Source organism: Danio rerio, chromosome 8 (genome assembly GCF_052040795.2).
Source record: "Danio rerio strain M-AB ecotype USA chromosome 8, GRCz13ab, whole genome shotgun sequence".
Classification (NCBI taxonomy): domain Eukaryota; kingdom Metazoa; phylum Chordata; class Actinopteri; order Cypriniformes; family Danionidae; genus Danio; species Danio rerio.
This window is the reverse complement of record NC_141028.1, coordinates 12,365,001-12,379,018: the sequence shown is the minus strand read 5'-3', so window position 1 is coordinate 12,379,018 and position 14,018 is coordinate 12,365,001. Positions and strand designations below refer to the sequence as shown.

General features: G+C 37.7%; 1 long non-coding RNA gene across 2 annotated transcripts in view; it reads right to left on the bottom strand.

The window, feature by feature from the left end:
* Positions 1–14,018, bottom strand: part of LOC101886923 (uncharacterized) — a 73,959-nt gene that overhangs the window by 57,625 nt on the left and 2,316 nt on the right. For both annotated transcript variants that reach the window (XR_015497679.1, XR_015497683.1), the window contains exons 2-3: positions 6,388–6,502; positions 4,137–4,257 (exon numbers count right to left, since the gene is read on the bottom strand). This is a non-coding gene — a long non-coding RNA (uncharacterized LOC101886923). The remainder of the gene's footprint in view (positions 1–4,136; positions 4,258–6,387; positions 6,503–14,018) is intronic.

Sequence of the window (14,018 nt, the reverse complement as noted above, 5' to 3'; positions counted from 1 at the left end):
CACAAGTGTGTGGAACAGAAGGGTTTAAATAGTCCAAATAATCAATGATCACGAGTTTCAGCTGTGTGTATGCAATCAGTCATGATCAGGAACCGGTTGTGTGTGTGTGGTGCATGACTGGATATTGTAGTCCATAAATGGCAAATTTGTAGTCCGTTAGCTATCTGCAGCCGCTAGATTGCTGATAATCATAACACAATATAGACTCTTTAGGTACAAATGTGCACCTTTTGAAAAGATACCACGCCAATGATAGTTTACATACCTTTATTTTGAGAGTGTAGGAACAATTTTCATAAACAGCTGTAAAAACATGCCATTTTCATTTTCCAGTGCCTCAAAAAGGTTTTTGGACATCATAATTTTAGATAAAGAATGAATGAATGAAATAGTTAAAAGTAAACTGTTTCTTTACTTTGTAAATATTAGCAATACTTCCAGTCAGCTGTCAAAGCCTGAAAAACTGTTTGCCACACTCTCATTTAATTAACATATTTGAAATCACCAACAAAATCTGACATTACCTGTATATGCTGTTAATTATTCTCATTAGAAATATATTTTCAATGTACAGTTCACTTTCATCCGTATGAATTCATTTTGAACATGACGGCAACAAATGAAACTAATGTTAAACCCTGGATTTAAAACAAATGTAATGCAACACTGAGACAAAAATCAGAACATCGCATTATAATAAACTTGTTTGCAGAGGCAGGTGTGCACAATCTAGTAAATGAGCATTTCTGATAATTATTGTAATGGTTTCTTGATTGTTTTACACCTGCAAAACAAATGCCAGCATTGTATTGCTTCATTTGTCTTCTGCAATTATTTGTTAAAAGACTTCTTTGTCGAAGCCGAGCACTGCAAAGCCACTTGTGGAACACCTGTATGACTGTCAATCGGAGATTTCCAGCAGGATTATCCCACAACATGACATTGTAAAAATCGCAGCATGCATTTGTTCTGAGAAACGCTATAGCATCATCTGTTTGCAGACGCAACTTGAAACAAATGCTTTTTAAAATTATTTTTGCTAATTGAAAGTAAGCTTATAAAACTCAGGGGACCTATTTTGCCCCTTTTGATGCTAAATAAGTCTCTGATGTCTCTAGATTGTGTGTGAAGTTTCAGCTCAAAATACCCCACAGATAATGTTCTATAACTCTTTGAAACTGACCCTTTGATCCTATGTGTGCCATTTTGGTGACTGTTGCTTTAAATGCAAATGAGATTGTGCTGGTGGATAGAGGGCGGAGCTGTGTGTCAACAAAGCAAGTAGTGCTCGCTGCAGAGCCATTTGAGGAGAGCTGAGCTCCAGCGAGGGGGAGCCTAAGCTTGAGCTCCACCTTTTTTGCACTTCTTCTACGAGTGATTTCACTGGGGGTAGGGTTAGGGGTGGGGTTAGTGTACGCATTAAAACAGCTTACAGGAGGAGGAGCGACAGCTCATGCTCCCCCTCGCTGGAGCTCAGCTCTCCTCAAATGGCTCTGCAGCGAGCACCCTCTCCAACAAAGTGGCAGAATCAAAAACAGAGAAACTGAATAACTCAGGATATTGATTTACTTCGAGTCAGAGGAGGTATCCATCATGTTAGTACTAAAGACACAAACCAATTTATGACAACTCAGTTAAATTTAACTTGTACGACTTTGATCCCGTTAAAACAAACGATTCATTCGCGAATCGCCCATCATCACTACAGACAGTCAGAAACAGAAACAATGGCTGGCCCGCGACTTGACTTGACTAAGCTATTTTAAACTAATTGAAGACAATACATGGATTGTTGTTAAGTGTAGATTATGTGTAAGTAAAACTTTTGAAAACTGCTGGAAGCACAACACTGAAAAACAAAAACATAAATAAAAACAAAACTGGGTGCACAGTGCTACACCCACACCTCACCTCCAGCTAAACAACAAATGATTGATATCAGTTCACGGTCTCACGATTAAACAAAGTAATTCGACTAAACAAACAAAAAAAAAGGTTATTGCTTTTATGTTGAGGAGATGTCGCAACTGTCTGCTGTAGAAACGATTACGTTCTGTAATATAGTACGATTTTTTCTCTTTTGGTAAACGATTTACACATTTGTAAAGGCACATGAAGTTTTTTTGGGGGGTAATTGGGTATTTTTTATTGTCTTACTGTTTATTTTGTTATTTTTTTATTGTCTTACCGTTCATTTTCTTATTTAACATTTTAAAGCTTTAAAATCAGTTTATCCCCTAATATAAATTATCTTTTGTTAGTACTCTTAGGCTTTATTACAATCTTTATCTCAATGGACAGTAAACTAATAACACGAAACATACAAAAGTAGCAAACAAATTACTTTGCATGCTTTTTATTAATCTGTATATACAGCATAGCTCTCTACATTATTTTTGAAGGGAAATGAAGATGTAGGTTATATAGGTGGCTGTTAAATGCAGAGCTTCTCTAAAACAAAAGTGAAAAAAAGAAAAAAGAGTGAAAAAACAGTTGCAAGTTGCAAGAGATCAAACTTCAGCCAGGTAAGGAAATGTAACACAAAAGCAACTTAAAAAAGTAATATAACACATTACTTTCCATAAAAAAGTATCCAAGTAACACAATTAGTTACATTTTGGAGGAGTAACTTAATATTGTAATAATATGCACTACTTTCAAAAGTAACTTTCCTCAACACTATAGATGACACGTACAAAAGGGAGAATGCCAATCAAAGTGTTTATGCAGACTGTTTTTATGAAGGGTGATTATAAAAAAAACTCAAATAAAATTACCAGTAGAAGGTTATATTCACAGATTTTTGCCACACAACTGTCTAAACTCCTCACAAGAGATTTTTCCATAAGTTTAGATAAAAATTAATAAATCTGGTCCCACTTTATATTAAGTGGCCTTAACTAATATGTACTTACATAGGAACTAATAGTTTGTTACAATGTACTTATTGTGTAAATACATGTATTTACTGTGTACTTATGCTTGATTAAAAACATGTATGTAATCACATCTGTAATTAACTTTTGTAATTACATTTGTAAATACACTGTTGACCATCCCTTACACCTTAACCCACCCATGCCACCAAACCTGTCCATAACACAACCTCTATCCCAACTCAAAAGCACCACAAGTGTTCTCAAATACATTATAAACACAGTAAGTACATTGTATGTATTTTTTGATGTAAGTACATAGTAGTTAAGGACACTTAATATAAAGTCGGACCAAAAATCTATTTTTAAGTTAGTCAATATTTGCTAAAATGTCTAGAAACATCAAAATACAAACACCGCAAAAGAACATAAGAAAAAGACCAAAACATAAACGGATAGTTCAGCCAAAAAATTAACTCAGTCTCCTTTTACTCACACTGTTCTAAACCTTTATGCGTTTTTGTTTTTCTACTGTTGAACACAAAAGAAGGTATTTTGAAGAATGCTGAACACCTGTTACCTTTGATTTCCATGGTAGGAAAAACAAATACGAAGGAAGTCAATGGTTACAGGTTTTCAGCATCTTTTTGTTGATCTTTTTCATGTTCAACAGAAGAAAAAAACTCTTAAAAATCACTTAACGGTGAGCAAATAGTGAGTGAAGTTTCATTTTTGGGTGAACTGTCCCTTTAAAGAACAATGAAAACATCTTATGCATGTCCTAATAATTATAAAGCTTTCATTACACTCTTACGAACACCCTTTAAGTCATTCATTCATTCATTCATTCATTCATTTTCCTTTGGCTTATTCCCTTGTTTATCAGGGGTCAACACAGCAGAATGAACCGCCAACTATTCCTGCAAATGTTTTACGCAGCAGATGCACTTCCATCCGCAACCCAGCACTGGGAAACACCCATACACTCTCACATTACACATATACACAATGACCAATTTTGTTTACCCAATTCACCTATACCACATGTCTTTGGACTGTGGGGTAAACTGGAGCTCTTGGCGGAAACCAACACAAACAAAGGAATAACATGCAAACTCCACACAGAAATTACAACCGGGACTAGAACCAGCGACCTTCTTGCTGTAAGGCGACAGTGTTAACCACTGAGCCACCATGCTGCCCACGAATTAAACTTAAAAAAAAGTCTCTCTCAAAAAAGGTTTTGGCCTCAGATTGTACCTTTAGAATGGTTTTAGGTCAGCGGTGGCTGAAGAGTGTCTGAAGGATGCTTGTGTTCACGTCTTCAGAGTGCAGACAGTGGAGAGCGAGATGGCCACTTGTTTGCATTGGCCGTTGACGCCTGTGCCGCTCCAAGAAAGAAAATCAATCAGTGTGACAGACTCATCCAGCTCTCCAACACTCCAGCACACTCTCACCTGTCACATCATTTATCCCACACCTCTGACAGTCAGCAACACACACACACACACACACACGCACGCACACACACACACACACGCACACACACACACACACACACACGCATACACAGAGACACCCAAAGTGCACTCATGGTCACACATGGACACGCACAGTGCACACACACACATATTTACATCTGAGGTCAGAATTATTATTACTGCTTTACATTTATTTGCCCAATTGCTGTTTAATAGAATGATGTTTTCAGCACATTTCTAAACACAATAGTTTTAATAACTCATTTCTAATAACTGATTTATTTTATCTTTGCCATGATGACAGTAAATAATATTTACCAGTTATTTTTCAAGACACTTCTATACAGCTTAAAGCGACATTTAAAGGCTTTACTAGGGTAATTAGGTTAACTAGGCAGGTTAGCGTAATTAGACAAGTTATTGTATATATTATATTGTTCTGTAGACTATCGAAATAAAATAGCTTAAAGGGGCTAATAATTTTGACCTTAAATGGTTTAAAAAAATTTGCATTTATTCTAGCCGAAATAAAACTAATAAGAGTTTCTCCAGAAGAAAAAATTTATCAAACATACTGTGAAAAATTCCTTGCTCTGTTAAACATCATTTGGAAAATATTTAAAAATGAAAAAAAAATGTCAAAGAGGGTTTAATAATTCTGATTTCAACTGTAAGTTAAAAGCTTTGTGTTGGGACAACATGAAGAAATTGTGTTTGTCCAACTACCTGGTTAGGGTTTTTGTAGTTTCCTGCATGCTTTGCGCTGGATTAAATTAAGCTAGGGGAATATTTACAATAAACGTAAACTCGGGTGTTCAGAGTTAATATGAGTTAAAGAATGATTTGTTAGAGTTTAATCTTCACTTCAGTTTGAAGATTTAGAAGATTTTCATGTAATGCTTGAGATTACTACCTTGCAGAAGCACCCATGCAGTGGATGTTGGAAGCTTAATTAGTAAATATGCAGTTTGTTGCTTTGCTGTGTGAGCAATAACTGTCCTAAAATTAGTTCTACCAGGAAGACCAGGAAGAAAGATATGACAAAAAAAATATTTGACAAGGTAACATGTAGAAGAACAAATACAATTCTTTGGCAGAGTAGACAATCTGTAGACAATCGAAAATATTTCTAAAGGAGGCTAATAATAGTGACCTTAAATAGGTTTTAAAAAATAACAACTGCTTTTATTCTAGCCGAAATAAAACAAATATGACTTTCTCCAGAAGAAAACAGACGATTCGAATGTTATCACTCGATTAAATGGGCAATATCAGTGATTATCAGCGGATATATATGGTCCAGTAGGGGCCTTCTGTGCCTACTGGTAGACTCAGAAAGCTGTTACTGTCCAACCACATGGTTAACCAGCTATAAATCACATACGGTTGTGGCTGGAAGTTAGCAAAAATGATTTATATTATTTATTACATTTCCCATTAATTGTATTTTATTAATGTCTACCCCTACCCCAACCCTAAACCCAACCATCACAGTAATGTAAAAACAGATCTGGAGTCTTCTTTATCCGTACAGCTTTATCATTAGTTGTATTTTATTAACATATACCCCTACCTAGTGCTTAATTTGTGAATTGTGAGGTCCTGGAACAGATTGGGGTAACGGATCCGACATGTTACCCAAGGAGAGTTGTCATAGACGAAAGTGAAGAGGGTAAGGGAGTCGCAGTAGAAAGGTTGAGGAGTGGGATCGGTAAAATGAGGTGCCAGATCAGATTTTAGAGGTGTCGGATCCAGATCCGGCATGTTCTGGCAAAAAATTAAGCCCTGCCCCTACCCCAACAGTAAACCCAACCGTCACAGTAATGTGAAACCAAATCTGGAGTCTTCTCTATTAGCATAGCTGATTAACCACGAGAATTGTTTGTATTTGTCACATCCTCGGCTCGTTCCTGCTCATCCAATCATCACTCTCCCTCACAAACCACCTCCATCCAATCCCGTGAACTCTCACCGGCATTCTAATTACTTGCACCTGTACCCCATCACCCAAAGACACAATAAAACCCTACCTTCTCCTTTCAGTCATCGGCTGATATTGAAGTCGGATGGTTGTCCTCATCTTCGCTCTTTCGTCTTCTCCCCTTCTTCCATGGATGTTTCTTATCAGTCTTCGTATCCTTCACACTGATCAAGGGAAGAGAATATTCTTATCTGATGAAATGTGTGCTTGTATACTCATTCACGGATGTTCATTACATGACTTCTGATTCTTACACTTACACTTATGGTGTTTACTAGAAGATCTGCCATTGACTTGATGAACTGTGTGTCTGTATACTCACCTGCTGATGTTCCTATGAGCGAACTACATGTAAGATCCATAAGATCAGATGTTTACATTTGTTATGCTGTGAAAGAAGATCGCTGACAGATTCCTGACTTTGATTCAGTGACTTGTTTTGAAGAAAACTGTGAAACAATAACCATCCTTGTCAGTGTGACAATATTATTTAGTAAATTTTTCCAATAATTGTATTTTATTAATGTCTACCCCTACCCTAAACCCAACCATCAGAGTAATGTAAAACAGATCTGGATCTGGTATCTTCTCTATTAGTATAGCTGATTAACCATGTGGATGGATGATAACAGCCTTCTAAAGCTGCGGTCACACTGGAATTTTCTCCCCATAGACTTCCATTTAAACGCATGCGAATACGTCAGACCGGAAATGTAGGGTCATGGGTCAAAATTTCGCAGGTTGCTGCGGTGCAAAGTTCAACCTTGGTGAACTCTGACCTGCGAAATCGCATTACTTGACTGCGTGAGACCAATCGAGGATAAAAACATGACATCTCTAGACAGAAATTTAAAACATGGAGCAATCGCCTGCTTTTTAAAATGTCTAATAAGCTTGTTTAATCTCGCCCCTTTTCGCAGCGCCATACGTCAGACTATCGCATGCTCAAACTCTTATGAGAACCGCAGCTTCAGCCTGCCAGTAGACGCAGAAGGCCTCTACTGGCCCTTTCAATCAGCTGATAACCCTGGATGACACTCATTCAATCGAGTGATGACATTCAAAACAGGTGAAAGAAAAAATATTTTAGTAAATACTGTAAATAATTCCTAGCTCTGTTGAACATCATTTGGGAAATATTTGAAAAAGAGAAAAAAATTCACGGGAGGGCTAATAATTCTGACTTCAACTGTATATTTACACACCTGACGGCACTCTCACTCCTCAGTCTCTTCTCTGGAGTTTCAACCTTCAGTGTTTCTCTCTTCAAACCATTTATCAGCACTTTAAGCGCTTCTGAAGAAGAAAAAGACAATATTTGAATCAGGCCACGTTTAAAACACAAGCAAGACTGAGCGAAGAACACAGAAGAGTGAAAACATAGGCAATGAGAGGCTGCTGAATGAACACACACACACACATGGATGTTGAAACGCAAATTTAAACACAAAGACACGTTCTCACTATGGCCTGTTTAAATATGTATTCAGGCTCCTCTGCTGGCTTTGCTCATGTTTTATTGAGAGATTTGGGCCATGTGGGGGTTTGGAAGGAAACCCTGCGATTCGGGATTAAGTTTAAAGCTGTAAACCTCATCCCTTCATCAGGACGTCAACCAGGCTCAGAGCTGCTGCATTCAGAAACTCACAGGACATTCACATTAAGCCCTAATGTAAACCTGTAAAGAGAAGAGGAGGATCAGATTGCTGGATTTTATACGCTCGCTTTTAAAGTGTCAATACAAATAAATGGCATTATGGTTTAAAAATACGTCATTTACATCCATGTTTCAAAAACAGTATTTTTAATTTTTTTTGTTTTTTGTTAATTGCCGTGTCTGGGGAAGAAGGAAGATTTTAGGAGTTATTTGTAGTCTAGTCTTTTAAGAACACACATATACAGTTGAAAGCAAAATTATTAGTATTTAAAATTTGTATTTTTTTTCCAAACATTTTCCTAGTGTTGTTAAACAAAGCAAGGAGATTTTAACAGATTTCCAGTTATGTTTTTCTCATGGAAAAAGTCTTATTTCTTTTAATCTGACTGGAATACATATATTTTCACATTAAATCAAGAGGAGCTGCTAAAGTTTAAATTGAGCATCAGAATGGGGGAGAAAGGGGGTTTAAGTGACTTTAAACGTGGCATGGTTGTTGCCAGACGGGCTGGTCTGAGTATTTCCAAAATTGCTGATCTACCGGGATTTTAATGCACAACCATTTCTAAGGTTTACAGAGTGGTCCGAAAAAAAGGGAAAATGTCCAGTGAGTGGCAGTTCTGTGGGTGCAAATGCCTTGTTGATGCCAGAGGTCAGAGGAGAATGGCCAGTCTGGTTTGAGCTCATAGAAAGGCAACAGTAACTCAAATATCCACTCGTTACATCTGAGGATTGCAGAAGAGCATCTCTGAACACACAACAAGTCCAACCTTGAGGCAGATGGGCTACAGCAGCACAAGACCACATTGGGGGTCACTCCTGTCAGCCAAAAACAGGAAACTGAGTGTAAAATTCGTACAGGCTCACCAAAATTGCACAATAAAAGATCTGCTGCAAAATTCGGATATAGGGTCAGAATTTGCCATCAACAACATGAAAGCATGGATCCATCCTGCCTTGTATCAATGGTTCAGGCTAATGGTGGTGTAATGTGTGGGGGATATTTTCTTAGCACACTTTGGGCCCATTAATACCAATTGAGCATTGTGTCAACACCACAGCCTACCTGAGTATTGTTGCTGACCATTGTCACTCCCTTTGTGACCACAACGTACCCATCTTCTGATGGCTACTTCCAGCAGGATAACGCGTCCTGTCAAAACGTGAATCATCTCAGACTTGTTAATTGAACATGAAAATGAGTTCACTGAACTCAAATGGCCTCCACAGTCACCAGATGTCAATCCAATAGAGCACCTTTGGGATGTGGTGGAATGAGAGATTGGAATCATGGATGAGCAGCCGACAAATCAGTAGCAACTGCCTGAAGCTATCATGTCAATATGGACCAAAATCTCTGAGGAATATTTCCAGTACCTTGTTGATTCTATGCCACTGATTAAGGCAGTTCTAAAGGTAAAAGGGGGTCCAACCTGGTACTAGTAATGTGTACCTAATAAAGTGACCAGTGACTGTATATTTTTATATTTAGTTTTTTCAATTGGCTACTGAATAAACCACGGTTGTCCAATGACTTGCCTTAATAACCTATTTTGCCCAGTTAACCTATAAAGCCTTTACGTTGCACTTTAAGCTAAATACTAGTATTTTACCAAATAACTACTAAAATATTATAAACTGTCATGATGGCAAACACTACAGAAATTAGTTACTTAAACTACTGTGTTATAATTAAAATAATAATAATAATCTGTCCTTTCACAGAGATGGGATGGGCAGTTATTAGAGATGAGTTATTAAAACTATTATAATTAGAAATGTGTTGAAACAATCTTCCCTCCTTTAAACAGAATTTGGGGCAAACAATAAACAGGGCGCTAATAATTCAGGGGGGCTAATAATTCTGACACAACGTTTTTAAATCGCCCCATAAATACTTGCTCTTCCACAATACCTGGCACACATTCAGCATTTTCTGTTGTTGTTGCTCAGAAGTTGTTTAACTGTTACGTGAAAACCAGCGCGTCTTTGAAGGTGTGCACAACATATGCTGATTACAAACTTTGACAATTGTGTAGGAGGTATAAGTGTGGAAAAAAATAATCTCCATCCGTCTGTGAAAACAAAGAAAAAAGTGCAGAAACACCTCCATGTAACACTTCCAACATGATCCAGGATCCATAAGAAACTGTCGGAAAGTAGTTTGAGAGTATTTATATAATGCATGAGTGTGTCCTGACCCGTCTCCGAGTTTGTGTGTTTGTGATCTTTATTCAAGTCTAATGCGAGTCTGTTGTTTGTTGGTTGAGTTGTGGATTATATAACGGCCTCTAAATGGCACAGCCTCAGAGACGCGTGGAGATATGAGCTCTGCGGAGTTAAAGGGGCAAACGTTATTTTGATTCATAACACTTGTAATGAACACAGGACTGACACGAGTCTCAGAGGTGACTTAAAGGCATTAAACGGGTGGGTGGAGCAATTCGGATCAATGCGGAAGGTCAGATCCACCTACGTGAGGATGGGCTACGTGTAACCAGACTTCTGAGCGAGCTCTATATAAGCAGTTGACAGTAAAACCACTCTTTTTTTTAAGATAAATGGTTGCATTTATGTAGTTTGATGTCTAATGTTTGAGAAAATATACTGTATACACTGCAACAAATGTCTGTTAATTAACAGTTATCGTCTTTTGTGATTCACAAGTGATTTTATTTATGGTTATGAATTGCATTATAGGATCTTGATCTCTGCTCTCTCGACTTTTAATGTTGAAAATTTAGCTTTACAGTTTAACAAAGTGACATTTATTAACATTTTAGTAGTTTGAAATAATATAATGTATAGGAAATAATATAGAGAGAAATAAGTTCAAACAACAATTATACTTTAAAGGAGAACATTAATGTTTATTAAAAATACTAGATTATTAAAAATAAACTTGCGGGACTTCATTTAAGTCCTGCGGCCAAATAATCATACTTTTAGTGATCTGCTTGAGGTAGGTCAATTTATTTTTATGCTTTTGATGAAGCAGCATTCAACTTAAGCTCTTAAGACCATGCGAAGGACCGTTTTTCAGTGTTTCGCTGCAATGTCTTTAAATAAATAATTATTTAGGCCTAATTGTAGGCCTAAAGCTTGGCTCGAACCAGTGACCTTCTTGCTGTGAGGCGATCGTGCTCCCCACCACGCCACCATTTTATATCATATTATTCATTTTCTTGTTTGCTTAGTCTCTTTAATAATCCGGGGTCGCCACAGCGGAATGAACCGCCAACTTATCCAGCAAGTTTTTACGCAGCGGATGCCCTTCCAGCTGCAACCCATCTCTGGTAAACATCCACACACTTATACTCATACACTACGGACAATTTAGCCTACCCAATTCACCTGTACAGCATGTCTTTGGACTGTGGGGGAAACTGGAGCACCCGGAGGAAACCCACACAATTGCAAGGAGAACATGCAAACTCCATACAGAAATGCCAACTGAGACGAGGCTCAAACCAGCAACCCAGCGACCTTCCTGCTGTGAGGCGAAAGCACTACCTATTGCGCCACTGCTTCGCCCTATATCATATTATATTACAGTATTAAATTATATTCACTCCTTTTCTTTTTGGCTTAGTCCCTTTATTAATCAGAGGTCGTCACAGCGGAATGAACCGCCAACCGCCAGCATATGTTTTACTCAGCGGATACCCTTCCAGCTGCAACACATCACTGGTAAACACCCATACACTCTCACATACACATACATACACTACAGCCAATTTAGCAAACCCAAAATAGCACAAGTCTTTGAAGTCTAAGGGAAACCAGTGCACCCGGAGAAAACCCACGCAAACGCAGGGAGAACATGCAAACTCCACATAGAAATGCCAACTGACCCAGCCGAGGCTTGAACCAGTGACCTTCTTGCTGTGAGGTGACAGCGCTACCTATTATATTATATTATGTTATGTTATATTATATTATATTATATTATATTATATTATATTATATTATATTATATTATGTTATGTTATGCTATATTATGTTATATTATATTATATTATAATATTTTATATTATAATATATATTTTTTTATATTATATTATATTATATTATATTATATTATATTATATTATATTATATTATTAACTTTAGGCATTTTTTTCTCATTATATTATACATTTTTAATTATTACTTTCTTCTACTGAAGTGTACATACATAAAATAACAGTTTATTAAGGTATCTTAATCTATTTAATTCATATAAATAACATCATTCATGCTACTCCAGCAAACCATAGTGAGAAAGATCGCTTCAATTCATTATATAACTCAACATCATGTCCGGTATTTAATAAAAAAAAATGTAGGCTTTAACAATAAACCTCCAGCTATGGTTTATAATCCACTTAGCATAAAAGCCTCAGCTAATGAATAACCATAAACAGGAAGCACATCATATAATGAAGTAAAACAGCACCTCCTGAAAGTGTGCAGAGATTGTCAGACTGCAGCTCCACCTGTATGTGCAAGAACACGTGGATGAAGCCACTGCGACTCCATGACCTTCTGTTCAGACCGAGTAAAGAACAGAAGCCATTATTCAGCTAATAGCAGAGCGTCTTAATGTTCTCTTCTTGACGACTCAAAAGGCAACAGTCAAACCATTATCCCTCCATCTGCAGATAAGAGACAGGTGGAGAGGAAGAAACAGAGACAAAGAACCAACATGGGTTTAGCTGTCATTCTATGGCAAGCTGTTTGAACATTTTATCTACAAAACAGACTAGTATCAATCTGCATGCTATTAGTATGACACTGTAATAATGTCTGTTAATTAACAGGTTCCGTATTTTGTGGTTCACATGGTGTTTTCTGGTTATTTACGATTGTGAATTGCATTGTGGGAGTTTTACCTCTGATCTGTCAACTTTTCATTCATTCATTTTCTTTTCGGCTTAGTCCCTTTATTAATCCGGGGTCACCACAGCAGCCACCAACCTATCCATCACATGTTTTACGCAGCGGATGCCCTTACAGCTGCAACCCATCTTTGGGAAACATCCATACACACTTATTCAGATTCACGTTATCCTGCTGGAAGATGGGTACACTGTGGACATACTGTAAAGGCATAGACATGGTCAACAATAATACTCAGGTGGGCTGTGTTGTTGACATGATGCTCAATTGGTACTAATGGGCCCAAAGTGTGCCAAGAAAATATCCCCCACACATTACACCACCACCAGCAGAATAAACCATTGTTAAAAGGCAAGATGAATCCATGCTTTCTTGTTGTTGATGGCAAATTCTGACCCTACCATCCAAATGTCACAGCAGAAATAATGACTCATCAGAGCAGGCAATGTTCTTCCAATCTTCTATTGTCCAGTTTTAGTGAGCCTGTGGGAATTGTAGCCTCAGATTCCTGTTCTTAGCTGACAGAAGTGGCATCTAGTGTGATCTTCTGCTGCTGTGGCCCATCCGCCTCAAGGTTGGACGTGTTCTGCATTCAGAGATGCTCTTCTGCATACCTCAGTTGTAACAAGTGGTTATTTGAGTTACTGTTGCCTTTCTATCAGCTGGAACCAGTCTGACCATTCTCCTCTGACCTCTGGCATCAACAAGGCATTTGCACCCACAGAACTGCCGCTCTCTGGATATTTTCTCTTTCTCAGACCATTCTCTGTAAACCCTAGAGATAGTTGTGCGTGAAAATCACAGTAGATCAGCAGTCCGTCTGGCACCGACAACTATGCCACGTTTAAACTAACTTAAATCACCTTTCTTCCCCATTCTGATGCTCGGTTTGAACTCCAGCAGATCGTCTTGACCATGTCTACATGTCTAAATGCATTGAGTTGCTGCCATGTGATTGACTGATTAGAAATTTGCGATATCAAGCAGTTAGAGAGGTGTACCTAATAAAGTGGCCGCTGAGTGTATAATACTTGATGATCATATACTATTACTTAATATATACTAATCGACGCAACTTTTTGGTGTTTGCACTTTGTAAACAGTAGTAAAAAGTGGTAAACTGATTACCTCCATGGCCAATA